Here is a 27,697-nt window from a genome sequence, read left to right as displayed (position 1 = left end):
TGTTACTTAAGTCGTTGAACAAATTGTAACCTCTGCCCTATGCCTTTGATTCAGGCACCTCTTGAAAACCACAATTTCAGCAAATCAACAAATATTACTATATCATTTTTCTGGATTTTTCACAATTATATTATAATTTTAATCCTTTTTTTTTTTTTTTTTTTTTTTTTTTTTTTGTTATTTGAAATAATTCAGCATAAATATTCTACAGACAAAAGTAGGGCCCAAAAAATTATGAAATCAGTTCATAAGGGTCATTCAAGTTTTGAACTGACTTGGATTAGGCATTCATGCCTCATTATTTTATTCTGTTAAATGTCTGCACAAAGCTAACTCTTGCAGTAAGGTTTCTAATATGATCTATTTTCCCACGTATAAATTAGTAAGTAAATAAATGTTCTTCCACATACTAAACTTTACAACAGATCTGTATGGAAAAATACTCTCCTACAAATTTTCAGCCTGGAATTTCTTATGGCACCCACGGTGTCATGGTGCAATACAAGGCACAGTTCCACAGGCCAGAACAAACAAAGAAGCTGGTTGGAAACCATTTGTGTATGAAAGAACTATGGTATTTGTATATCTCTAGTGGGCTCAACTATATCTTTGGATTTATCCCTCCTGAAATTAGCAGGTTTAATTCCAAAAATACTTTACAAAACTCTTGCAGCTTAGGCCCATTTTCAGTCAGCACGTGTTAATCATACCAGACCCCAGAGAGAAATCTAGCCAGTTACAAAAGGAAACTCATTAATATTTCCCCTTATAATCTGGTTTTATTTCTTTTTTAATGCTAGTTAATTTAGAATGAGACTCCAAGGATACTAAATGCCCATATGTGAGCCAAAAGTGGCAACTTGGATTGTAAGTCCAGCCACAAGTACAATTTTTTGCTTTTGAAGTTTCTCACAGCAGGGACAAGCTGATCTTGCAGCCAAGGGAAATTTTGTATTTGGAAATTAATAAGTCCTAAGTATACTTTTTTATTTGACTGTAAGAACATTAACATCAGTTTTTGCACTGCTGCATGTCCTTAACTAAAATAATCTTAGACCCCAAATATCGGAGCTTGAAAACCAGGCATCAATGGGTCATGACTGACTAAAATATAACTATGTCATTTGTTGCCATTTTATACTCTACAGAATGATTTAAATTTATTCTAATCAAAGAAATAACAGATCTTGTATGAAATTTTTCTTTGGAGTCCTCAACAGAAAATTGTCATTAAAAAGAATTCTCTTTTCTGTGTTAAAAATGTCTGTTTATTTTGTCTTCTCAGGAATGGCTACATAGATTCACAGAATATTTCCTTTTGGAATAGACTTCTAAGATCATGGAGTTCAATTGTTAACCCAGCACTTAAAAGCACACCACCCCTAAATATTATCCATAAGTGTCACATGCACATATCTTTTAAATAGCATGAGGGATGGTGACTCAACCACTTCCCTGGGCACTTGTTGCAGTGCTTGACAGCCCTTCCAGTTGCTAAAGCTGTGATAATGAGCAACTTCCCTGCACAGCTGCTTCTCTCTCACCTGAACAGGTGAATAGCTGCAGAAGCCATCCCCACAGCCTTGATCAGGACAACCAGCTGGTGTACCTGTGCAGACATTTGCACTCAGTCCCTTGCCCTCACGGGCAGGTTGTGTCATGCTCCCATGTGTCTGATGTCAGGGAGACACTCTGGGGAAGGTTTCCTGCTTCACAGAATCACAGAATATGCTGAATTGGAAGGACCTACAAGATCCATTGACTCCAGCTTCTCACCCTGCACAGGACCATCCCCAAGAATCACACCATGCTCCAGAGAATATTCTCCAAACTTTAATTCTGACATGTTTGCTACTGTGTACTCTTACAAATCATGATTTTTCTTCTCCCTGATATCCATAGTTACTTGCAAAGGAAATCATATCTTGATCTTCTGTAAATGAAAGCCACTCTGAGGTAGTATCTATGAGAACGTACTGGCACAGAATCAAAACCAGTGTTCTGTCTATATGCTACATTTCTTTGTTAAAGACATATAAAATTATTTTAAGATGGAAAGTATAAACACTGCTGATGCTTAGATAGATGTGGATAGGAAAAGTAACATCTAAGCTGGGCCAGACAGTGAGTGCCAGATGGGCAGAAGGGCCATGTTGGTGCTGGGGGAGTCTATGAATATGCACATGCTTTTGAATGCAGGCAGTGCTGGGTGCTGCACTAGTGGCCTTCTGCCTCTGCCAGCCCAAGGGGAGGAGGGAACATGTGTGTCTGTGAGTCCTGTGCATGGCAGTCTGTGTGTCCGTGTCTCTGTGTGTCCCTGGGATATTACTCAGTTGCCCTACTGATTGAATTTTCAAATGAGAAGCCAGCAGCTGAAACCCTTAGCCTGAGCAGAGCCCCCCATGTCCAAAGTAGACTTCAGCAGAGAGAGACACAGGAGGCACAGGCTGGAGCTGCTGGAAACAATGGACCCTTGTAACATCCCTCAATAGTGATCTGTTAATTTACTTCAACTCCCCCACCGACGTTCAAGATAGCTGTAATCAGGCCAGTGATGGAACTTGAACATATAAATAATTTTTCTTATCTGTTGAACTTGGAGAAACGTATTGCATCTGAGGAGGAGCCAGCCCTTGCACCAGTAAAGACTGGGTATCAGCAGGCTGAAAAGCAGTGGCCATTGGTAACTCCCAAAAACTGGCAAATATTGAATTGCAATAGCAGCCAATAGGTTAGTTTCTCCATTTTCAGAAGGGTAAGTTGAACTTTTCATTTCCTTACCTGTTCAAGTTTGATGCAGATGGATTCAAAAATTTTGCAGGGTCAGAGAGCCCATCAATCTTCATTTTTTTCCATTTTGGGAATTTCCTTGTTTTTCAGGATTGTTGTGTGCACTATATTATAAACATTGATGAAAATGTATCAAGCCATTTTTTCCTTCTTTTACATCTTAAATGTAAAGGTGTGGAAAAAGGGGCAATTCTTGTTTACAATGCCCTTTTAAATATACAGAAAAGTAACCTGGACTCCTAATGATTTTGTGGGTTTTTTCTGGCTTTATCCTCATGTAATGTGCAATAGATACTTTGCCAAAAACATTTTATGGGGTTTGCAAACAGCTTCTTCCTTCCAAATGCTGAATTTAACAGTCCTACAATGTTTTATAACTTCCATTCTATTCATATGGCTTGTCTTTAGCCTAGCAACAGAAGTCTTAATGATTGCTTCTAGAACATTTTGTGAATTCAGAATTGATGTTTCAGCCGTTTTGGACTAAAAGTCACCATTTCCTGATGAACTGCAGGTTTACATAGTTTAAAATAATGATGAGTGACTTTCCTACACACCCTTACTATCAACAGTTAATCTAGAAAGTAGTTCATTTTGCACTAAAATAGTCTTGTCCTAATGGCTGACAAATCTAGTGGATTAAATATTCAAGATAATACTCTCTATTCCACTTTAAAACATATTTATACTTACTTAGATCATTTTTGTAACTCACAGAATAAAATGCATATTTCACTTCAACATCATTTGAGACTTAATAGTAAAAACTGTTGACCAAGAATGAAATGAAATTATGCAATAAACATTGCACAAAGAACAACTGTGCCAAAACCATTTTAATAGATTATGAAAGGAAGTAATTTAAATGTGTAGTTGATTTACAGGCGGAAAGATGCCTTCACATTGACAGAATTTCTGGCAATTCTACTTTTTTTTTTGGCAGACCTTCAAGTTTCATTACACAGAGGAAGGAAGAACTATCCGTTTCAGTTATGTGTGGTTAGTACATTTATATACCCTAGGCTAAGGCCCTGATTGCACTACTCTCACAACACAAAATCTGTCTGAATTGCCTCAAATAGGAAGATAAGTGTTCCTTCTTAAGGGAGATATCTTCATAGGCCAGCCTAACTTAAAATGTTTTGGCCAAAAGCAATGTTTTCTGAGCAACATCTCCTTTCCTTGTAAAGAGCTGAAGGGATCTTTTGTGGTAACACCCTGTGCTGCAGTGTGCATCCCTGGTCTCAGGGGTGGCCATCACATGCTTTGCTCCAGAAGGGCAAAACAACCTCCCATGAGCCCTAAACAGTCAGTCAAAGTTTGAACAGCCTTTGGTCTGATCTGAATGGTAAAGAGGTCCTTAATTATCTCTATAAATGAGAAAGCAGAAAGAAACTTGGAATTAATTTGGTTGTTTTCCCCCTACCCCCCCACCCAGTTGTGCTTTGTAAATTACTGTCAGATCTCTCTAAGAAATATTCATTGGCTGCAGCTCTCTACAGTAACTCCCTAAATTTGCTCTTTGGATCAGTTAGGGGAAAAAAGCGCACCCCAGATCTTTAGACTTTATTCTGGTCTTGCTATTTTTTTTTTTTTTTTTTTTTTTTTTCCTTAAGAATAGAATTATAAAAGTATCACCATCTCATTTCATTTTCACTGTCTACCCAGTTCTTCTGTGGCCCATACTGAATTCAGAGTTTTACTACAGGGTTCCAGATTACAGGTTGACTTGTCCAAAATTGTAGAGGTAGCCAGCTCTAAAAATGTAAAATGATTTTTTAGTAGCATCTCTGCCTTATTGTTATAAGATATAGATTTATCTAGATTTCAATTTAGTAGGCTTTGACTAATAACAATGGAATGTGGCTTGAAAGTCTGCAAATTAGCACCCATTTATCTAATTTTGTTACTGGAAGGAAACTTAGTGCATCAACTTGATACCAAGCCTACATTAATTAGTGCTGTTGAGAGATTTGGTTATTAGCTCAGCTACTAAATGGAATTAACACTGATATAAACCTTCTAGGATCTAAGCATACATCTCCAAGACATTGTGCAAACCTGCCAGTTCATCAATTTTCTAGGAACAACATTTTCTTCCAGGCATGGCAGAGTATATGTCAGGGACAACTTATTTATGACCTACACTTCTGAAAACCTATTCAAAGATTTGAAGGTAAACCATGAACAGAACGGAAACTGAGGACAGAATGAATTCAAGAGCAAAAAAACCTATGCATGTGTATAGACAGATTATGCACACAGAATTTATACAGTAGTTATTCAAAGAACTGAAAGGGATTAAATGAACAATATGTAACTATCATGATCTGTGTACATTTCTAAGATGCTTTAATTGAGAAAAATTCCTGTCTGTACAAAATCGCTCTTGCCTCAGGGAAAAAGGCCAATATATTTCCAGGTGAAATGAGAATTTTTCTCTTCTTCTATTTCCCAACAAATGATTGATTTAGAAAAATAAGTTAGTCATCTTATACTTAACTCAAGCACTGAGTGTACTCAGAACAATTAAAGGTTTTGTTCAATAAACTCAAAGCTCTCAAATTTTTGGCATAAACACTTCTTACCCACATTATAGAAAGAAGAGAATGCAAGTAATTGATGTACAGTTTTAAGATCAAGTCCACTATTTGCAAATATATTGAGACCGGCTAAAGTAGAAAGTAGAAAGTAGAAAAAAAAAGAAATAGAATGAGATTTGGGTTTTTTCCTAAAAATCTTGACATCTCTGCTGTGGCTCTAGTGCATCAAAGGACAAGCATGGGATGAAACCAATATTTTGAACATGCATTTAAGAATAAAAAAAAATTTAGAGCCCCTTTAAAGTCATACACGGACAAATTCTCAGCAAGGACCACATGTTCATATGCATATAAATAGCTTACAACAAACACGTTTGTCTTGGTAAAGTTGAGTTTTTGGGTTATTTTTTCTGCATAAAAATTTTACCATAGGCAAAACAGCACAAAATGTAAGACATTCTCCACAAACAAAGAAAATGCTTAGTTTTGCTTTGGCTTTGTTTTGCTTTGTTTCCGAGAAGAATTATGAAGAAAGAAAACATTCAATTTTGGGGCAATGTGAAGAGAATTAGAGAAAGACTGAATGCCACCTGTGTGATTCTGCAATTACACCTCAACAGCAGGAAAATCTCCTACTACTCGTCCAGCCTTGCTGCTGAGGGAAGTTGAATAGATCATTCATTCATTCAATAGTTAAGGAGAGTCATTTCAAATCTGTGTACCACATGTAAAATTAGTTTTGACCTTGTCAGTCTCAAGCATGTCCTTCAGATATGGATCATTAAATTCAATCCTTAACACTCCGGGGAAAAAAGCTAAAAAAAATTAGGGGTTCCTTATATTTCACTCTATGATCTCTTACTGAAAGGGTATATTGGCTTTGATTTTCCAGATGGAACCATCATTTATATCCTTGATGTATGAAGCTGTGACTGATATCTTTCTGAAGAAGTTTCTCAAAACAAGGGATGACCCAATAGTCTGGCCCATGCTGAGCCTTTATCTTCATGGCAGCCCATGCAACAAGACAAACTTACAAGAGACTGGCATGGGGCTGTAAGTCATTCCCTGAAGCTTTCCCTCCTGTGCACCTAGATTTTTCATTTCATGCTAACAATGTGTCAAGAAGTGAGTGCCTCCCAACTCTACTATATCTTTCTCTTTAATATATTGGGACCACTTCTTCACAGAGAGATGAGTGGGGCTGTACAGGCTGCTGAATTTACACCCAATTGTTTGTGGTGTTCATGGTTCACTCTCCTTCTCTGGGGTGATTCCAAATAGCAATGTTCAAGACTGTAAAAGAGCTTTCCAATACTCAGCAGTTGTGACCAACTCATTATATTTGGGATTTTGTGAAAGGCTGGGTCTATGTCTACACCTAAGGAAGGGTAGGGCACCTCCCCTCTGTTTTGGTCATGAAAACTTCGCCCCTGGTTGAAGTTAGCTGTGTGCACCCTGATCCCTGCTAAAAACAGGGGCTTTCAAAAGAGGAGTCCTCCAAGAGAGAGGCTCTTACTGCATTCAGATAGGCACCTATAAGGCTCTGGATAAATACCTGTCTGAAGCAGCCAGTCTATCCTTAAAAACAGTAAAGAGAAGTTAGATTTGTGCAATATATCCAATCTAAATTTATGTGTATCTTACCAAAAAGAATTTAACAAGATACACTGACCCAAAGAGATGTAAACATCAAATACCTCTAGCATAACACAAAATACAGTATTGTCCAATAACTGGTTAAATACTGCTTTTATTGGCCTCAGTGATTAATAACAAAAAGGTCCAACAGAAGTGTGTAGAAAACTGAATTTGTCTGGTTGTCTGCTGCTGTCTGTTACACAGACCTGGTACAATTTCTCCAGCTGCACATTTCACAAGGCCAATGTATTTCAGTTTCACCATGCTAAGCTATTTTTACTTTTTTTTCTGAGAAAATGCCAAAACACTGGCAGTTGACTTCTTTGGCATATCTTGCTGTGCAAACTCTTTATAGTCTGCTATAGGCACCTAAATCCACTTGCTCCAATACTATAACAATATTTCTCATGATCTCTCATTCACATATGCACACACAAAAAGGATGGGAAAATAATTTAAAATTCAAGCCTGGCATTTTCATTAATAACTTGATAACTCCCCTACAGCATTACACTCTTACCATGCACAATTTCAGAGGAGCAATTTGAATGCGCTTGGGGACTGATTATGGAAAACCCCTGATGACAGAGAATGACTGCATTACAAAGTCACAGCTCTCTCTATATCCTGAGAATGGGAGACTTTGTGATATTATTAGTACTTTTTGAAGGTCTAAACTAGGAATCTCAGTGATAAATTGGATATTTAGTTGACTTACCTAGCCAACCTCACCATCCATGGATTTGGAGCACAGAGAAAATGCTGCCAATCCCTTTTCTGGAAGAGGCATGAGGTTCATATTGGCTTCTTCATGTTTGTCTGTGTCAAACTAACTAGATGCTACTCACCAATGAAAAATGGAAGTAAAAATGTAAATTTACCATTTTTTGCAATTCATATCTGAAAGTTTTAAGTTTTTTCACTAATAAGGGAACAGAATTTCTATTCATTTCTTTGTAAAAGGTATACTCTACAGCATTTTAAAAAATCAGTCAGTTCAAGTGAAGAAATATTCCTAAAGTTGAGAATATTAAATAGTCTTGGTTGATAATTATTACCAAAGACAACTGAAATAACAGTTAGGTAACATTTGAAAAATGAGAGGGTCAATTTTAACAAGTACTACATGCAATTTAAAATTTGAAAAATACTGTATTTGGCTCTGTGACAGTGGAGCTGGAAGAATCATTTTATCATAAGTTTCTACCCTCCTGATGAGAGCACATAGATTTATTTTATCATAAATCAAAACTCCTGCTGGGCTATGAATTAAAGACTTGTAAGGTTTTGGCCTTTAAAAGTGGTTGGGAGCGTAAAGGAAAGAACATGAGAGTTTGCATTAAGGGAGAGAACCATACTGGCCAATGAACACATAGAGCAAAACTAACAACTCACATAAGAGGCCACACCAGGTAAAATTGCATTCATTTGTGCCAGCACTTCATCTTACCCTTCAACACAAAGCTGAAGGGAAAAGCCTGGCTCACCTACTTCAGCCCCATAATATCACTGCTACTGGTGTCAGATAGTCTCTCATACATATTTATCAAGACATCTCCTACACACAGATGTGTAGAAACGCTGACCTTGAAAGTGTGAAACCTTTGATCCATAAATTGCTCCTCATGGGAATTTAGTAGATCTGAGAAGAACAATATTTAAAGATGTACAGATATTTTATTACAAGGTATAAGTAGGATAATGTGACAATAATAAGAACAATGCCTTTAAAATTAATACTCTTTTGGCCATATGTTAAAAGGGAGGCATTAACCTTTTCAACAGCACATTGGTTAACCTTTACTCTCATCTATGAGTTTATAGCCCCAAATTATTGTCATCTGTTTAATAATTTTATCTTGTTGACATCATTTTCTATCATGTTATTATAGCCATGCTTTGGCAAATGACTATGTTAACATTCAGGCAGTGATAAGGAGAAATGGACTGAAACTTACAAAGCAATCTGTAATAAAAGTTGTGAACTTTCAAGCTCAGCTATCATAAATAAAATGTTTCAACTTGTACAGTCTATTATTCCCATCTTCAATTATATTTTAAAGGGTTTCCAAAGACAATTCATTTATAATTTTATCTCTACCATCAAAAATTTTAAGTTTGTTATAGATACATCCTTCCCCAAATGCTTCAAAACAATTATCTCAATTAGAGAGTTCCAGTAAAACTTTTTTCTGTCAGTATTTTTTTTCCCATTATCACTCTGATTCAGTTATTGAAATTCTGCTTGTGATGTGTGACAAGGGCAATTATAAAGGGTCCAGAGACAGGCAGGAATAACATTTGGGGTGCATTTTTCCTAGATTTGCATTGAGATGGAAACAGACCAAATAATTTTGTAGGTATTTTCCACTGCATCAGACTGAAGTCTAGAAATGAAAAGCAGGAATAGAGTTAGATATTTTGAGAGGATTCCACTTTCCGCATGTAAAATCAAAAAGAATATTTAAAATGGATGTTTTCTGGCATTTTTGTATTTTGCTATCAAAACACAAAGATAGTATTCTAATTGCAAGGGGTGAATCACTCCCAGAATATTTTACTCTGTTCACATCTCTCAGGTCCAGTTTAGCTTAGGACTTTTTTTATGGAAATATATTCATTTTGAAACATGCTGTCATGAAATATGATTGTGTTATAGCTCTGAGATTATGATCTGTTAATTCCTGAAGATCCAAAAAATCATCATGACAGATTTATAACACTGAAACTCTGAAGGAAATTTATTGAACATACTTAAACACATTTTGAATTACCAGCTACCTAATTAGAAATGGCTCCAAAGCTAGCCACTGTAAAAGACTTCTCAGTAAATTGTTTTCAAACCCTAGGGCAGGTTGTAGTCATTATGTTTTCTTACACTCTGCACAAGATGGTCTTTGTTTAGTAGCCTGCATGTTACATGTATCCTTTCACGTTTTCCTAATGTTTCTCTTTATTTATTTAATTTTTTAATCCAGTTCCAATAATTCCATTATTGAACCATGTGGACAATTACAGAATGGCCCCTACCTCTGTCTTAACTGACCCCTATCTAAAAAGCTGGTACTTCATCTTCTTTGGGGAGAAAAAAAAAGCAAACAAAAAACACAAACAAAAAAACACAAACAAACAATCCCCTCCCACCCCCCCAAAGAAAGAGAGAAAGAAATACAAGGAACTGGACAGAAAACTGAGGAGAGAAAGGGAAGAGGATGAGTAGAAGAGAAAGGCAAATAAAAATCTATATGGAGACATTCAGGATAATGTATCAAAGAGGAAACAAATAGAAGATTTAAAGTTTAGTATACATGTATATGACTTCTGATATTCCTGAAACTGTTTATCAAGCTCACATCTGTTTAAATTTTAGGAAGTTTTTAAGAACTTGAAAGACTAATTCGTGTGCAAAAGAAGTGTGCAAAGCAGCCAGCAAGTTCTTTTGCTAAATATCCACTTTCTGGAATGCTATAGAGGTAATGCACTGTGTGCTGAAGCCTTCTCAGCCGCAGTTGTCTTTTAGTAAACGTGAAAAAAAGATGAGAATCTGACTGGATATGAACAGAAAGTTGCCCATTTTTTTTTCAGTTAGCACCACATATATTGACCAACTAAGAATACAGTCTTTATTCTTTTGGTGAATTCCTTTATCCCGTGACACTTGTTCCTTATCTTTTTCCCATTCTGCCATAAACTCTCTTAGTCAGTTTTCACTTGCACTCCTGTGTACACACATTGGAATCGCTGCTAGTTGTTCAGATCCAACCTGCACTTGAACCAAAACTATCTAAAACTGCTTCATTCCTCTGAATGTCGTTCCAAGTGAAGTTCAACATTGTTCAGTCTTAAATTTGGGTGCAATCCTCCCCCTAGAATCCTCACTCTTGGGGTGAAATCCTCACATTGTAGTCATTCTTGGATGTTTTTTAACTTTTTCCAGGAATATGCAAAGTTGTTTAGAAATTAAAGCGTGTTTAATAATGTCTGTAAAACCTTAGCATGATGATCTGCTCTTGGTTCTACTAGTTCACAACAAACGTGAGCCTTGCTAGGCAAACTAGAAAAGTCATCTTTAGAATAATTCCTTAAAATACAATGTATATATTAGTCCTTAAAGTCAAACTATTTGTGCTTCTTATCACTGATAATCTCATGAATATATTCCTTTTTCAGACAAGTTTTCCAGTTAGTTCCAAGCACATCTGAAACAAATGCTGTATCTTTCTAAAAAGGCCCTAATTGTCACTGAAAGAAATTTAAAGCACAGCTAAGCATGAGGGAACAGAAAGGAAATATGTGCTTCTTGCAACCACAAGTATGAAAAAAGTTTGCAAATCTGTGACATCATAAACTATTAATTATTTCCACACTTAGTATTAGAATTTATTAGGGTCTTTCCAAGATATGGAAAATACTGCACAAGTGAGGCAACTGTAATTCAGGAGAGGTGGAGTCCAAAATGAAATATTAAGGTCATTTCTTGAAGAATGAATATAAATATTTTCCACACTTCACTACACCAGCCACAGTATATGCATGAATATACATCTTAAATGCTGGCATTCATGGGGGCTGTGGATACGTAATAGCTATCCTATCTATTTTAGGAATTTTGAAGGCACATGTTGTGTTGGCATCTACCTTTCATATTTATATAAGTTTAAGGGCTAAAAGAAACTTAATACATGTCTTCCATCTTTGCTAATATATAAAACTTAAAACTGTATGCAGAGACTTTGCCATGACAAATTGATGTTGGTATATTCTGAATGTTTATATTATTAAAGATAAATGCCATAGAGAAATGGATGGATCCGGAGCATTCCACAGCGTTCTTATGTTTGCACTAAGAATCAAGATAATTAATGTTTTATGAGTCTTGATCTTGACCTTAAGGTTTTACAGAACTGGATAAAACCACAATACCAGAATATTTCTTTTTAGGACTTGTACCCCTAAATAAAAGAACAAGTAATAGTGCCAGAAAAACATACAGCTGTAGTGTCTTTACTGTGATTGCTATTTCCTTTTTCATCTATAACTGTGTTGGTTGGCCAGGTTACAAGTCCCAGCCTGCTGTTTCTTGCCATTTTCCCCCCATCCTACTTTTCTGCAACAGGCAGGCAAACTCAGTTTGACTGTTTGTGGTCAGACAAAATTACATGCTCAGTGGAAGTGGCTCATTGGACAGAACAGCAGAAACACATGGATGAGGGCAACGGTGGTATCTTCAGGCACACAGTTTGATCCAAAAGAAGAGATTTTACTGTCTTTTCCCCCTCTATCTGCTTTCAGTGGATAAGATTGTTTCATTTAAACTTCTACAGACCAGAACATGTTGTTCATGCACAGTAGTCAGTACAAACAGATTTTATGAAGAAGAAAATACAGGTCAAATAGCAGAGAATTGCCTCTTAAAATTCTATTTCCCTGATGAACAGTCATCCCAAATTCTTGATGAAAGCATGTTTAAACACGGACAGCCACTTGCTCAGGGCTCAAGTTAAATATATCCAAGCCCATTGATCATGTCTGTACAAATAAATCAGCTAAGCCCCAGACCATCCATTTGCACCCAGCTCAGCTGGGAGAGAACAGCCTGTCTCCATACAAACCAACCCTTTCCTCTCTACATGAGGAATCTTTATCAAAGGTGTCTGCAGACAATGGTCTCCATCCCTCCTGAGCCATGATCAGGCATTTTTTCTGGGACATGTTCATTCAGCTCAGGCTGAAATTATGCCTGGTGACAGTACAAGCAGCTGAAGAGAACAGGAATTTGATTTTCTTCCTACCATCCACCAAGCCCAAAAAAATAGAGCTGTTCTCCTGAAAGGCACAAAAAATAACCCCAGAAAATAAGTCTATGCTGTGCTAGAATGGAAGTTAAGTGCATGTCCCAGTATGATGCAGCCCAGTGCCCACTGTTTTTCTGCTGCAGAGCCCAATGTCTTTTTCCTGTGCACACACAGCCATTTTCCCCCCATAACAAGAAAGTTATTCTCAGAGGAGCAGAAGAAATGGATGAAAAATAGAGGATTAGAACTAGGAAACTTGAAAACCAACAGAAAAAATAAGTCTTTGATTAAAGGAAGAAAACAAAATTTGGCAAGGGCTGAATGGAGAAGAATGGATTTTTATTTTTTTCTTTTCCTCCTCTAAAAATCTGAACCCATCAGCCTTGTAAAAGCCATGAACCTGTAGTAATAGCAGCTTTGTGGATTTTCCAGACAATCGGGCAGCAGAAAGTCACCTGATCCATCTGTGAGACCTGGTGAGAACCAGCAAATATAATAGGTTGCAAAACACCTGAAACTGCTGGCATTGCAAACACTTCCTGCCTAATTCTGTTGGACAACAGACACAAAGCCAACCCTGTAATTACATCCCACCCCAATCTACATTTGCAGTAATGTAATTAATACTTCCTCTGTAAAGTAATGGAATAATTTAGAGAGCAGATTTTCAACCTTAGTCTGGGAAAACTGAGAGAGTGCGAGCTCTGCTCGGGCATTTTAGCTACAGGGAAATGCTTTTCTGGTTCCATTTGCTCACAGAAACTGTAATTAGATGCTAAGAGCTCTCTTTGTGCTAGGCAGAAGAAAATGATACTTCCTTCCTGTTTAAAAGCCACAGGCAAGAGCGGGTGAGAGCAGCTTTTACTTATTCAGGGGACTTTATGAGAGTGATAAATGTAGATGGCCCTGCAGACTCAGCCAGCTGAGAAAGTGTTGTGTTATCCCACACAGGGAAACATTTAGCTTCTTGTTGTGTAGTTAAAAATCCTTCTTCTCATAAATCATTGTGGTTTTACAGTAGGCATAACAAAATCCCATATAGTTACTATACAGAAAACAAACACTTTTCTGTTTCTTATCATGCAACTGCATGATAAACTTTCCTGGACTTGATATTTTTTTATCTGCTCCAAATTTCCCTCTATCTCAGTATATTACATACAAAAAGGGAAAAGTCATGATGGTGAGGCTTCTAGGATGCTTCAAAAAGAAAAAAAAACTAAACAGAAAGAAGTGCAGAAGTCAGGAGTATGGAATTGAAGAATAAGGTAAGGGTTCCCAAGATCATAACTTTGGGCTTGGGTATTGCAATTCTGCCTCATTTCCCCTTTAGCTGGAGAGTGTCAGACCAAATAATATGTCCTAGGAAATAATGACTTATAGATAGTCTCTTTTCTATATTCACACTGTAGTGAAATAGCAGTTGCCTTAGCACACTGCTTACCTCTCGATTGCCTGCTCAATGTGGGAGAAAGCTGGATTATAGTCAGAACTTCAAACTTCAGACAAAACAGCAACAGAAAAACAGAACAAACAAACAGAAACCCTAAAAACAAAAACCCCAAAACTAACCCAAAAATAAAACTTTAAATATATTGAGATGTTGTCCCTAGTATGACTCTCTTCCTCTGTTTTATGTGCTTTAGGGACAATATCATCCAGGAAACATGAAGAAGACATGACTGACAGCAGCCTGCTTTGAAACATGCCCACTTTCTATAGGTACACAGGGCATGCATAGCTGGCCTGAATCCAGGTTTTTCCATGAAAGAGGAATGAAAAGCCTCTGAGAGGTTCTTGAAACTCTCCAGGCTTCAAGTTATTCCTGAAGCAAAGACACAATCTTTGTCTTCTCAAACATATGAAGTTTTCCACACCCTAAGTGTTTAAAGGTACAATCCAGTACTTCACAGTAGCCCATACAGTACAATTTCAATGGGATTCAGGCATCTCAGTCCCAGGGCACTCCAAAAATCCTTGGCCAAGGTCCCAAGAAGCACTTATTCCAAAACCCAAGTATCCTGTTATTGCACATACCTGAAGAGGATATGTTCTTTGCTGATCCAAACAATTGAGTATCTACTCAACTGAATTTACAAACTAGGTAGTTCCTTACCATGGAAAGGTCACCCTTCTCTCCATGTTAAGATGAAAGCCAACACTTGTGCAAAGAATTTTACTGATTATAAAATCGATACAGGATTTGTAATAATTTTACTACTGTTTTATAATAATTTAATAATGAAAACAGTTGCCTAGGAGGTCTGGATTCACATCACTTGTTAGCCTGGAGGGACTTGATTCTCTGTTCATTCTACACACAAAGCCATGCAGGAGTCGGGAGAGATGTGATCCACCCGTTCAGCTGAAGCCATGTATCTGTATCTCTGCAGACAGCAATGAAAAGATAACTGAGTAAGAGGGGGATTAGGCAGGAGCAGTCTGACTCTGTAGCCTACTTATTAGATCACTCTTGCAACTGATTCCTGAAAGCAAAGCAAAACACAGAAAAAGATGTTGGACTCTGCATTAGACACCTGTTGCCTCACTCAACACTCTGTATTTTCATAACCATAGGAAAAACAGGAAGACAAAAACATCCTATTCCTTCAGTTGCATTTGGCTGAAATTCTAAATGTTTTTAGTGGTATCATTCATTCAAGATAAATAATTCTACTGTTTTAAAATTGCCTTCCTGACCTAAATTTAGAGCCATGACTAGTAATAATTATTGTATCAGAATAAACTGCCTACAGGAAATTGGCATTGCTCAACTGCTACATCAAATATCAGGTACAATATCAGAAAATCTAGTACCTCTGTATTCATAAGTCTGTTTTTCAAAAAACACATACAATACCTTTATTCTATTTCTCCTGCTTGGTAATAAGATATGCTTGAAAAAATATTATTTCTTTATGTATTTCAACATAAATTTTAAATGTGCAGTCAGGTAACTAAGTGTTCGTAAAGTAATAATTAGCACAGGCTTTCAGCATCAGTTCAGGCTATTAGCATCTGAAATCAGGACACTAATAGTCTGCCCCAAATGAAAAGGGTTCACTTTCAGTCTTCTTAAATTTTGAATGGATTTTTCATGGCAGACTTATCAGTATCACATTCACATCTCTCAGTGAGTTCATTCTAAAATTTGATTAAACAATTAAGTATTTGAATCAGAAAATATAACCTGGTTTTGAGCTTTAGCTCAAAATTCTTTGAAAAAATATATTTTCAAATGTTTCAGAGGAGTTTGACTAATAGTATCTTTCAAGGTTGGCAAGAAAAACTTGATGTTTCAAGCCTCAACAAGACAGGGAAAAACATTTGGCTATTACATCAATGTTTCATTTTTCTTTCCCCTTTCATTGGCCTCCCATCCCCGTTCCCTTCTCATAATCTTGTGTGCTGGTTTTGCAATTTCTAACTTTTTTAAGAAACAAAAATAAGCAGTCCACTTCTCAAAAATAATTAAGGACATTTTCTTATCAAAGAATGAATACTGTGAATGTAAAAGCAAAAGAACTGTTACTTTCAGGTATTTTAAAGAAGAGATTTTGAGACAACAAATAAAAAAATTGCATGATTGTTCAATAAGGTGTGTAAATTTTCCTTCCTTTATTCATTTAGGATTTTTGGCTTTCATATTTACTTCCTAGTCACATATCTAAGATAAGGAGCTGATATTTTAAGAGGGACTTCAGCTAAACAAGGAAACAAGAATTCACAAAATGTTACATCATAGAATATTTTTAAACCTCTGGTGGGGAAGAATATACATAGTTGGCCCATCTGATTGTGCATTCTCAGAAGTTATTTCCATTTTAATGTTGTGAGGATTAAAATTAATGGGCATATTTTCTTCACTGGCAATACTTAAAAATTTCTTCCATAAAGTATTTTTTGAGCTATGGAATAACACATGCTAAAAAGGGTTCCTTTCTTCCTGCAATGGAGATATTGCATAATCAGAATTAAATTGAATATTGACAGAAAGAATAGTTATAAGGGTATGAAACAAACATTCTGTCAAGTTCAATACTGTGTGAGGGAGCCCTTGCTACAGAACAGGGGGGTGAACATTTAATTTCTTGATCTCTGTTCCAAAAAGTGATACTTTATTACAAAAGTATAAATTTAGATTAGAATTCTCTGAAACACTCTCACTAATCTTGGTTTCCTTGCACTTATGACATTAGTAAGAGAAAGCTTCTGTTTCTGCCATCCTCCCCACTTACAATATTTAAGTTTTTATGGAGAGATCAAAGAAAGATGGAGAGAGTGCTATATGGCAGTTAATTTGAAATTAACGTGTTATTGAAAGGTAAAATGGAATAATAATTTAATTTGTGTCATGGATATCAATTTTTCTAAATCACCTAGAGAAAGGATAAGCAGCACAGTGAGCACCAAAGACACATGGATATTTCCCATCCAGTGAAGTCCCCTGTTACTAGAGTAATTACTTATGTGGAAAATAAGCACTAGGAAAGTATGACTAATGCAATTTAGCAGCTGAAAGCAGGAAGGAGAGATGGCACAGGATAATCAGCCGGTTCTCAGCATAATGAAGCTAGAAAAGCATTGACTGAATAATGTTTCACAGCACAAGTTTGCTCTGGGCCTGTTTGTGTGGGATAGAAGGAGTCTCACCTTTTGTGAGCAGTTTCATTATCTTCTTCACTCCACTATTCTATTTCATAAATCTCACAGAAACAAGAGAAACTATGGTACCCCTGAATCTATTGGAATAGAAGAATATTGCAGAGTAATGATTTACCACAAAATATCTCCTCCCAGATCATTCTCTGCAAAGGTATCAGAGACTAACAAGACAAGGTAACCTAAAGACTTGATGCAGTTCTCTTCCTTTGAAATAAACAAAAGATTTTGTCTGCATGCCATGGTCACACTGAAGTCCATGGAAATCTGGTAGGAAACATGCACCCATGTCTGAAGAAATCTCTGCACTTCTAAGGGAAGCACAACATCTTTCTGATCCCTAGCAATTGTCTCAAATACATGTGTGCTTCCATCACATGGTCCTGGTGACTGACTTCCCTATCTGTGGTATCAAAAATAAATGATTTCACTGCCAAAATAATTTGTCATTAAATTTATTAGAGCTCCATTGCCCTCAAGGTTTCAGTTTTTCCATCCCTAGTGGGTTCACTACTGGACCCAAAACATTCCTCTAAAGGAAATGCTAGATATACTGACCAAATGAGACAAGTTTATGTTTTGGTTAATAGCCCAGTAAAGGGGTTAAAGATCCAGGTATTACAAAGCCCAAGACAAAGGGTAGCTCCTGGTACCTAAAGTACTGCACTCTTGCCATGACTACAGCTATCTGGGACCCAGTACTCAGCACAGAGGAGCTGCTGCTGAGGCTGCTAAATCCATATAAAGGGATTTAAGGTCCTGTATACTAGAAAAAATTCAACAGTTAAGGATCATATGAGATATCTGCAGATCTTTTCGTCATCTTATATTTGGAACATCTACCATGTGCCTGAAGAAAAGGAGGTAATTTCCTGGGAAGCAGTTAACTCTATCCCATACAGAAGATGGGAAATCATTGTGAAAAGAAATGCAGTTCCCAAAAATAGAAACTTGTTTCCCTTTGCAGCATCTGTCACCACTGTCCATTTGCCCCTAAACTGTATCACAGGAGGCAAAATTTGAAGTACAGACTCTTGAAAGCAACAGGGGCATTGTTTATATAAACTTCTGCACAAGAATCTGATTTAAATCAACAATCTAAAAAAAAAGTTCTGGATTAAGCAGATGATATTAATTAAATTCTTGCCAATTTATTTTTCATCTGACATTGTGCATATGATCCTCTTAATGCTTAGAGAAAACATTACTCTCATCAACTAGTCTCATCCATCTGGCAACTCATCTCTATCATGTTATCTCTCCTGTTTAAATGAACACATTCTGCTATTTACATTATAGCCATTTCCTGCAGGGGCACCAACAGCCATGGGCACAGAGAGATCTAACTTGCACTCCCTCTGCTGGTTATCAGACTGGCAATGTGGCTACAAATCACAAAATAACTGGGACCAAAAATTTGACTAGTACCTGCAAACCAACCCACTGCTACAACACAGAGGGAATGGTCTCAGAGGTCTCAAAGTAAAGGGCAGGACCAGAACAGCAAATACATACAGAAAAATATCTGTTTGCCTGTTTTTGTGGAAAAATATTCCAGGAAGCTATGCAGAATTCTGAGGCATCAAAATAGCAGGAAAGAGGAACACTAACTTGAATCATGGTGTGGTGAGAAGCAAAGCCAGCCCAGACTAGGAAAGAGAGGCACCCTCTGAGGGTCCTAGCAAGAGCAGAGTATCAGCCTATGTGCTCTGAATGATCTCCTGGAGATGTCCTCACTAATTCTAGATCAATCATCAGGAAATTGCTAATTTAGACACTTAAATGCCACACCTACAATTTTGTGCTAAAACCAGTACTGAACAATAGCTCCTACTTTAACGCTGTGTAATTTCTTTTTAATTTGCCCATTTTGACCTCTTTCCTTTCTGATTTTAAATTGTGACTGCAATATGTTTAATATTTTGTGTGTGATGACACTGTTGGGATCTTTCACTCCTGAGTTCATGTTTCCCTTTCCAGGACATGCCAAGCTGCAATCCCTGGAACTCTACAAGACCCAGTCCTTTTAAGGGCAGGCATACCATCTGCAATGCAATCTATTGTGCTCTGACTCCTATGGCTCGTGAAATTACCCACATTTATGACACTCATAAGGGCAGCAGATGAAGCTGAAGTCAGATGTGGAATGCAAGGGTGCCAGATATCTCAATTTTCATGGGACATTCCCACGTTTAAATAAAACTCCCCCATCCTGTTGACAGGAACCATTGTCCCAAGACCTGCACAGGCAGAATCCTCCTCCTCTTGCTTGCAGGGTGGGAGGAATACATGTGGCACTGCCCCTCCCCAGCACCACCACCCTCCACCCACCCCACCCCTCCTGGAGTGTCCCAGATTGCCACAGCTGCAGCACCTGCAACCAGAGACAGGGAATAATGGAGAAGAGATTTGGGAGGAAGGGAGGGGAGCAAGGGGCAGTGCAGAAGACAGCAGAGTAGAGTAAATCAGGCAGAGAAGAAAGGAAGAGAGGCTGTTTAGAAAGAACAGCAGGGAGGAAAAAAGAGAAAGGAAATAAATATATGAGGAAATAGAGAGAAACAGAATAAATATTTCTAAAATCAAAGGGAAGATTACCCTGTGCCATTAAAAGATAGAAGAGTAAAGGGGGGAAGTGAGAAAGAATAAAAAAAGAGGTGAAGGTACATAAAAGCACAATGGAAAATATGGAAAAGGACATTGAAAGAGACAAAGAGGGGAAAAATCAGATAAACCCAAAATGTCAAACAGAAATACAACAAAGAGAAAATGAGATGATTAAGAAGCCCCATATATCTAAAGCTGTGGCTCTCCCTCACACAGCTAATTCATACAGCAAGCCATGCTGTCCCCTTCTTTCCACTTTCACTCCTTTCCACTCATTTCCAGAGCCTGCACACAACTTAGTGCTGGAGCTGGGAGAATGGGGAGCACCATGGAGCCCTGACAGCCCTGAGCAGCACAGGAATGGACAGGGACTCCCAGAGCCGCCCTGCAAGCAGCTGCTAGAGCAACTGCTATGTGGTTAATGATTTCTGTCCAGATTCTGCTGGATAACAGAAGAGTGGGAGGGGGGTTGGATGGGAGGCTGAAGCTGAAGGTGCAAAGAAAGGCCAGCCAACTTTTCTAGTATATGTTGCACGACCATACAGCCCTGTTTGCTGACATGATTAAATGCAGCTCTTCCCCTGGGCTCCCATAGACTTCTTTATTGTGTAATAATCAGTATTCTGAAAAAGCATCTTTTGCTTTCTTATTTTCAGTTCAATTGCGTCCCCCCATGAGGATCCCAGGAAGGAGACAGAGTTTGCTGAAGTCCCACCTGCTTTACTTGCCTTTCCAAAGCAAAGAATTAATCCCTGGGAGAGATATGGATAAAGATAAACCTTCAGCTCTGCACAGAAACTGAATTCCATCTTTGCAGTCCCAGTACACATCAGGGCTTTCAGCCCCACTGACTTACCATTTACTCCAAATATCCCTACTGTAAGAGCCCCAGCTGGTCTAAAGACAGCAGCTGTTACTTAAAAGGGATTTTGACTTCTCAGTTCAGTCAGGAGAAAAGAAGAATATAAGATGTGGAATTGTGGAGAAGGAATATGAAAGACTTAATATTTCCCACTGCTAAATAAGGCAAAGAACTTGTTTTGATGGCTATACTGACAGATATACTGAGCTCAAGATTAAGTTTGCACAATCATGAGGTTTGGGTCAGCAGCATATATTCTGAACCTTGCTCCACTTTCCCTGTCTCCAACACCATAAATCCCGAAATTCCCTGAGAGAGTGAGAGCCACTGACTTTCTGCAGACTAGGGTGTAAGTGAGACCAGTGTGTGAGCAGGGTGGATGACAGAAAAGCTGCAACTCAAAACCAGGCTTGGTCCCCAAACTTCCAAGATCCTATAGATCTGCTCACTTTTTATTGTCCACCCTGGCACATGGGAATGGACGGGATGAATTTATAGATTTTTATTTCTTTCATTTGTCCTTTTCATGAACTAAGATGGTGGTCTCTTCTGTGAATTCTAGCACATGCCTGCCTAGCAACTTTTAGAAATCACCTTCCCTCACAAGTTTGGCTAACTCTGCTTGCATGAAAGAAAAGCAGCATTAAGTGTTTGTAGCTACAGAGAGACTGCATGGAGTAGAGTGTATATAAGAAAAATGTCCTAATTTTTGTAAAGAAAAGGCTTGGATTTTGTGGGAGTTGACCATATAATATATGACAACTCTGAAAAGAGGTTTGCATTGAGGTCCATTTTGAAACCTCTAAATTTTTTCCAAATTTTTCAAGGTCCTGCTTGAAGTAAGGATAAAAGAAAGACTGTCTCTCCTGAATTTTCTATATTGCAATTTTTCGGATGCCATATGAAATAAAGTCAAATACAGTACAAGCATAAATTTCTGTCATAAAAGTCAGCCTGAAAAGCAGGCCTATATATTTGTTTAAAAATTATCAACATCCCTGAAGTATGTTAGCTAGATTTAATTACATTTAATTCTTTTGTGGATGCTTCACTTGTGAGCCTCTTGCTCAGAATTAGTATGAAGACATACTTATGTGGATCATAAACTTCCTTATAAAATACTTCTCATAAAATGCTTCTCATAAAATATTTCTCATAAAATATTAGAACAACATTAGCTTTGTTTCAGCATCCTGGAAAGTCCCCCATTTTGTATGTCTTGTTTAAAATCAACACAAATGTCTCAAAAACCTGCCAATGCCTTTAATGTTGTTGGTTACAAGTCATGCAATCTACTGGATCCAAAATTGTTTCACTCTTTAATTTGTCATTTAATGTTTGTTACAGCTACTGATGAAACAGAATGTACTTCATTAGCATTGCAAGATATGAACTAATTGTCCTACTTCCAATACTGAATGTTTTTACTGAATTTATCTGATTGTATTCTGTTACTTCAAATGGCTGTTTATGAAATATCCTTGCCTTTTCTGAATGGCTAAGATAATTTTTGTCTCATACAGATTCTATCTCTTAACTAGGGCTACTTCTAAGAATTTAAATAATTCCTCTCATTTCCTGATACAAATGACATAGTTTTTCAGAAATTTAATGGCTTTATCTTTCTTTATCCAGTGACTGTATTCTTAGTATTCTTAATTACAGTCTGCAACCTGGCAGAATTTTTTTTTTTCTTTTATTTTATCTGTTGGTTTCTCCCAAACAACCCATTAATAGGAACTTTTTCTTTCATTATGTCAGAAGTGCTTTCGAGTTCATGAAATTAGCTCTCAAAACAGCTGTGATTTTCATCACTATTTGGTTAAATATAAAATTTGAACCTGATTCTTATTAAACATGCTAAGAAAATATATGTCCTGTTTGAGTGATTAATTCACTATTTTCCATCCCAATGAGAGTTAACATTAAGTAACTTTAGTCAGTCCTACTCTTTTATTTTGGTAATGTCCAGGAAAACACAAGGTCATAGAATCAATTGATTTGGAAGGGAAAAATCTTTATCTTAAAGATAAAGGCCTAGTTCTAACGCCCCTGCTGTGGGCAGGGACACTTTTCACTCGACCAGGTTGGCCAAAGCTCTTTCCAGCCTGGTCAGGCATTGCTGGATTGATGCACTGGGGACTTCATGAGATCTCAAGGCTCCCTCCCTGGGTGACTCAAATCCCACAGGATAATGTAACTGCTCTTTTCACACATTACTGGAAAGCTGTTTGAGGAACTAATAATATTCTTATCTATGCTGATGACATAGAGAACTATACCAAATAAATATGTAATTATATGAATCATCAGTGAATACCTGGACTTATAAGCACAGAACAACTTTCACTAGATGTTGATTCACTTGTTTCAGATTTTGCAAAATCTGTTTTAAAATTAACCAGATAGATTAAAATTATATCCTCTTAGTTCTGACAGTGAGGCTGTTACTTTAAAAGGTTATTATAGGAGTTTGATGGAGACTGTTTTCATTTTGGACTGATCCCTGTAATAAGCCAAGATCAAAACAGTGAATAAAGAAACTACACCACCTTTTTCTAGTATTTAAGTGTTTTCCATTCCAGTCTATATTTTCTCAAAATCCTAGATCATACGAGTTTATTTACCACACAAATATAATTTGCATAAGCCAACAAAAATCATGTATGCAACAGTTCAAGTTTATTTTGTAGTTAATAAGTAAATTGTATTTTATGACTCCTCTTCCCACTATCAAGGACTGCTTGGAGTTGACAGTTATGCTGGCAAGTGTTTAGATCTGTAAGAAATTCCATTAAAGGCAATGGGATGGTGGTGCAGTCACTAAAATATGAGCAAGGACTCTACACATCAGGTTGTATACATAAATAATTTATAAACCTTAGATTATGCATTTACAAAACATTTGCTTTGTGTCTTTAAGCTGCCTACATCATGTAATATGGTATCTGTTCCCTGAGAAGATGACAGATTTCTAAAACATAAAATAACAAATAGTGAATTATTTTGTTTAAAAAAAACTATTTCCATTGCCTAGGTATACATATAAAAGAATAAACATTTTCCAGATATTCTAATTTATGAATTTTTTTCTCATGGCAATTTATAAATTACTAATAGAAGATCATGAATGTAGCCAAATGAAAACACCTGTAAAATTTTCAAATGAACATAATTTAAGCTTTGTCTCTACAATAGCACTGTTTATTTTCACAAATAAGATCTTGCTTAGAAAATGTTAAAGTTTATATCTGTTATCACTTCAAAATTCAATGTAATTTCAGAGCACTGAGCACTGGTTTTCAGACCTCCCAATATGCTTTTAGATATCTACATCTTAATTAAAATACACAGAATTATATGAAAACATGTATAACTAAACTAATAAATGGAGTGAGAGCTAAAAGCGTGCACGTGGACAGTCATACTTTGCAAGCAAAGACTTGCAGAGCCATTCATCATCAAAACAAATCCTGCCAAACATGATAAGATCTGTCATACTCCAGCCAAATTGGTAAAATAAATGTACAAAGCAGGAATGCAAAATGATGTGACTAATCCTGAGACCCAATACAGCAGAAAAGAAGGTTCTCAATGCAGCAAGGAAAAAAATACTCATGATACACTGAAGGTTGAAGAGGGAAACACTGAAGATTTCTTTCCCGTGTCATTCCTTACAAATAGTTTTGAAAATGTCACATTTCTAATGTTCTTCATTAAAAGTAATTTTTTTTTTGATGTCTCAATTAAAATTTCTTGATTAAATCACTTCCTGGTGATACAAAACTCAGGCTTTTTGGGGACCTAACCATTTAGCACTTGACTAGAAAAGCAGATTGTTCAAAAACTGCAAATGCCAGGTGCTGCTCTCCTATGAAAGTCTGACCACTAGTGGCACAAAATCACTCTCTTGGAAATCCATCCTCCCTGGGGGGAAGCTTGAAAGGCTGGAGATTACTTAAGGTGGCCTTTGAAATTAATCATATTCATAGAGTGGACAGAGCTGGAGGTTCCTACAGGGTCTGTTTGAACAAAGACCAGAAATTCAGTGAGATCCTCTGCCATGAGGATCCCTGCAGCAGGACATACCTGTGGGCTCTGGTGGGCTCCAGGAGGCATCCCATCCCCTGGAGTACAGGTCTCCCCTTCAGGGAATACCAAGCCATTCATAATTCCTAGAAACAGCTTTATATTACTGGTTATCCTCACTGTTTCCCAAAAAGTCAAAACAAAATATTAATATATTTAGTGCATTTTGATATACACTTTTCTAGAAGAACAAGGTCTGTGGAAAGAGGAAATTTCATTTGCTGTGTCAACAGACAAGTTGTCAGCTGGATCTGTTAGTTTAATTCTAGATAATTACTTCATTCATACAGAAAAAAAAACAGGTTTTAGAAGACTTGTAACTATGTCATTTTTTCTACTATTGGGTCCAATTGGCATCATTGGCAAAACAATTTTAGAAACTTGTTTGGTTGAAATTCCTAAACAAGGATCCAGAGAAGGCTAACACACAGGATCCAAAATAAAACCAGAGAACTATTCAACCTGAGGTTTATCTAGGTAATAACTTTTTTTAACATTAGTCTTTTGAAATAGTACTACTATCAAATATATTCCATTTATAATGACAGAATCAAATGCATTTTGTCTACCTGGTTCTTGAGTTTTCCATTATGACCTATGACAAAATGAGTAGGGTCAGATAGACCCCATTATTCAAAGTAGCTGAACTTTTTTTATCAGAGTTTGTCATATAATCTGGCACAAGCTTATTACTATTAATATTCATTTCTCTCTGCACTTACTTTTAAGCCATAGATCTGCTTTGTATCTATAGGAAAAAAACCAGTGTGTGTGCACATGGACTGCAAACACAGCCAATTATCCTGGAAATTTATTTTATGAATTTACACTGGATTAAATAAGGACCACTACCAGCATCTTGCAAGAGTTCCTCCTCCTGAGGCTACACAGCACCAAGAAAAAGTTTCTTAAACTGGAACACTGAAAGATGTGGGTTTACAATCTGTTGTTTGAATGTGTTCTGGTTGAAACAGGAAGTGGTGGCCTGATTGTTGGCACTATTTCTTTCCTTATTGTCACAAATGGCTTTCAGGACACTAGTAATAACACAGTGTTAGACTCCTGTAAAAGGTACTACTCTCCAGCTGGGCTTTCACCACGAAGAGTTTTGTCATACCAGTGAAAACTTTGCTGAACATTTAAATCCTGCATCCTGTCATGCAGGAGACTGGTAGTGAAAACAGAATAAAGAACCTTTCATCTCTCTGTTGCTATCTAAAGCTCAGGCTTAGTAAGACACCAACTGCTATTTCTATACAGAGACTTTTCAGTTCCCTATGTAAAATGAGTTTAGGCTAACCATTTGTTAATGATTACCCTGAAATTTCTTTCAAAAGCAGTGCTGTAAGTACCCTGAAGAGCACTTCTGAGGGACACAAGGACTGCAAAATTCAGGTTCAGAGCAAATGAGGTGATTTTTCAAATATTTCCTTCTCATATGATTCAAAAAGCAACTGGAAAAAGAGACATGGTGACTAATCCATCAAGAGCTATTAAAAACAAAGAGAACACCTCTGTCCACCTTTGTCTGGTTTTCCTTTGGAAGTATTATTTCATATTATAAATTACATTCATCTAGGACACCCTAGATTGCTTTAGACAGTTAATATAGTGTGGAGTACATTTACTTGATTGCTTGTCATGTTCTTGCCAAGGTGTCTAATGCCTCTCAAAACTAACAGTAAGATAAATCCTTAATTTGACCCAGTGTGGGTATTCTAGTGTTATATTTTTACCTTATGTTGTAAAGCTGAAAACAGCAGCCTTCTTCATGTAGACTCACAATGTGGGTATAACAAAGATGTAATATTGTAATTACAAAGATGTAATAAATTTCAATATCCTAGAAAATTCAAAATGTTTACCCTTTCTTTCTTTTAAAGTAAGTCCCTAGTACCTTCCTCAGTTTTTGAAGACTTTGTGGAAAACATGGTAAGTAAAAATTGCATTGGCTTTGCTCAAAGATTGTCACAAGCTAGGTGAAAGCTGATTTCTGCAGCTAATTGCAGCTGTATCTCAGTCTCAACATCCAGGCAGGATATTCTGATGATAGCCTGAGATGCTTATGGAAACCAAATCCCAGCTTCATACTGGTTACAGTAGGCAAGTGCACATCAAATCCTACTTTTCCTGCCCCTGTGTGACTGTCCTGGGCAGTATGCAAGAAAGGCATGGCTAGAATGTTTCTGTAGGATGTTTCTGTAGGATGTTTCTAGGTTTCTGTACCACCTCACCTCATGGCCAGGGGCAGGGAAAGGGAGTGGCTTCCAGGGAGAAGGGGCTCCATCTGGTTGAGAAAACATGGCTAAGGGAGCTTTTTGGTATTGTCTATTTTTGCAGAGTCTTTCTGTGTGAATAATTTCTTTTCTTATATTTTTTATTATTCATATTGTTGCTGTTATTTTTCATTTTCCTATCTCACTGCATTTCTAGTAAGTTGTTCTTATCTCAACCTATGATCTTTGTCTTTTTTGCCTCCAACTGGAGGGGTGGGGAGGAGGAGTGGTGTGTGATTTTTAGTGGGAGTACTAAATTGGAGAATACCCAGTTTATTTGCTGGCAGAAGACAGTGACCATGAAAAGAAAGAGGAACATGCATTTCATGAGGGAGAGAAGTGTAGGATACATAGTCAGAGGACCAGGGCCTCTCCAGAGCTCATCTGTGGTCAGGCAGATATTCTCTGATGTAGGTTATGAAGTTCTGGTAACAG

General features: G+C 37.2%; 1 long non-coding RNA gene across 2 annotated transcripts in view; it reads right to left on the bottom strand.

Moving 5' to 3' along the window:
• The window catches only part of LOC130259161 (uncharacterized), a 107,337-nt gene that overhangs the window by 18,350 nt on the left and 61,290 nt on the right, over positions 1-27,697 (bottom strand). The window contains exon 4 of one of the 2 annotated variants that reach the window (XR_008841587.1): positions 2,788-2,894. The exons of the other annotated variant lie outside the window; for it this stretch is intronic. This is a non-coding gene — a long non-coding RNA (uncharacterized LOC130259161). Of the gene's footprint in view, positions 1-2,787; positions 2,895-27,697 lie in introns of those variants that run through there. 2 annotated transcript variants of the gene reach the window in all.

Source organism: Oenanthe melanoleuca, chromosome 1 (assembly GCF_029582105.1).
Source record: "Oenanthe melanoleuca isolate GR-GAL-2019-014 chromosome 1, OMel1.0, whole genome shotgun sequence".
Taxonomy (NCBI): Eukaryota; Metazoa; Chordata; class Aves; order Passeriformes; family Muscicapidae; genus Oenanthe; species Oenanthe melanoleuca.
Note: the sequence above shows the minus strand (reverse complement) of the source record. Positions and strands in the feature narration are given on the sequence as shown.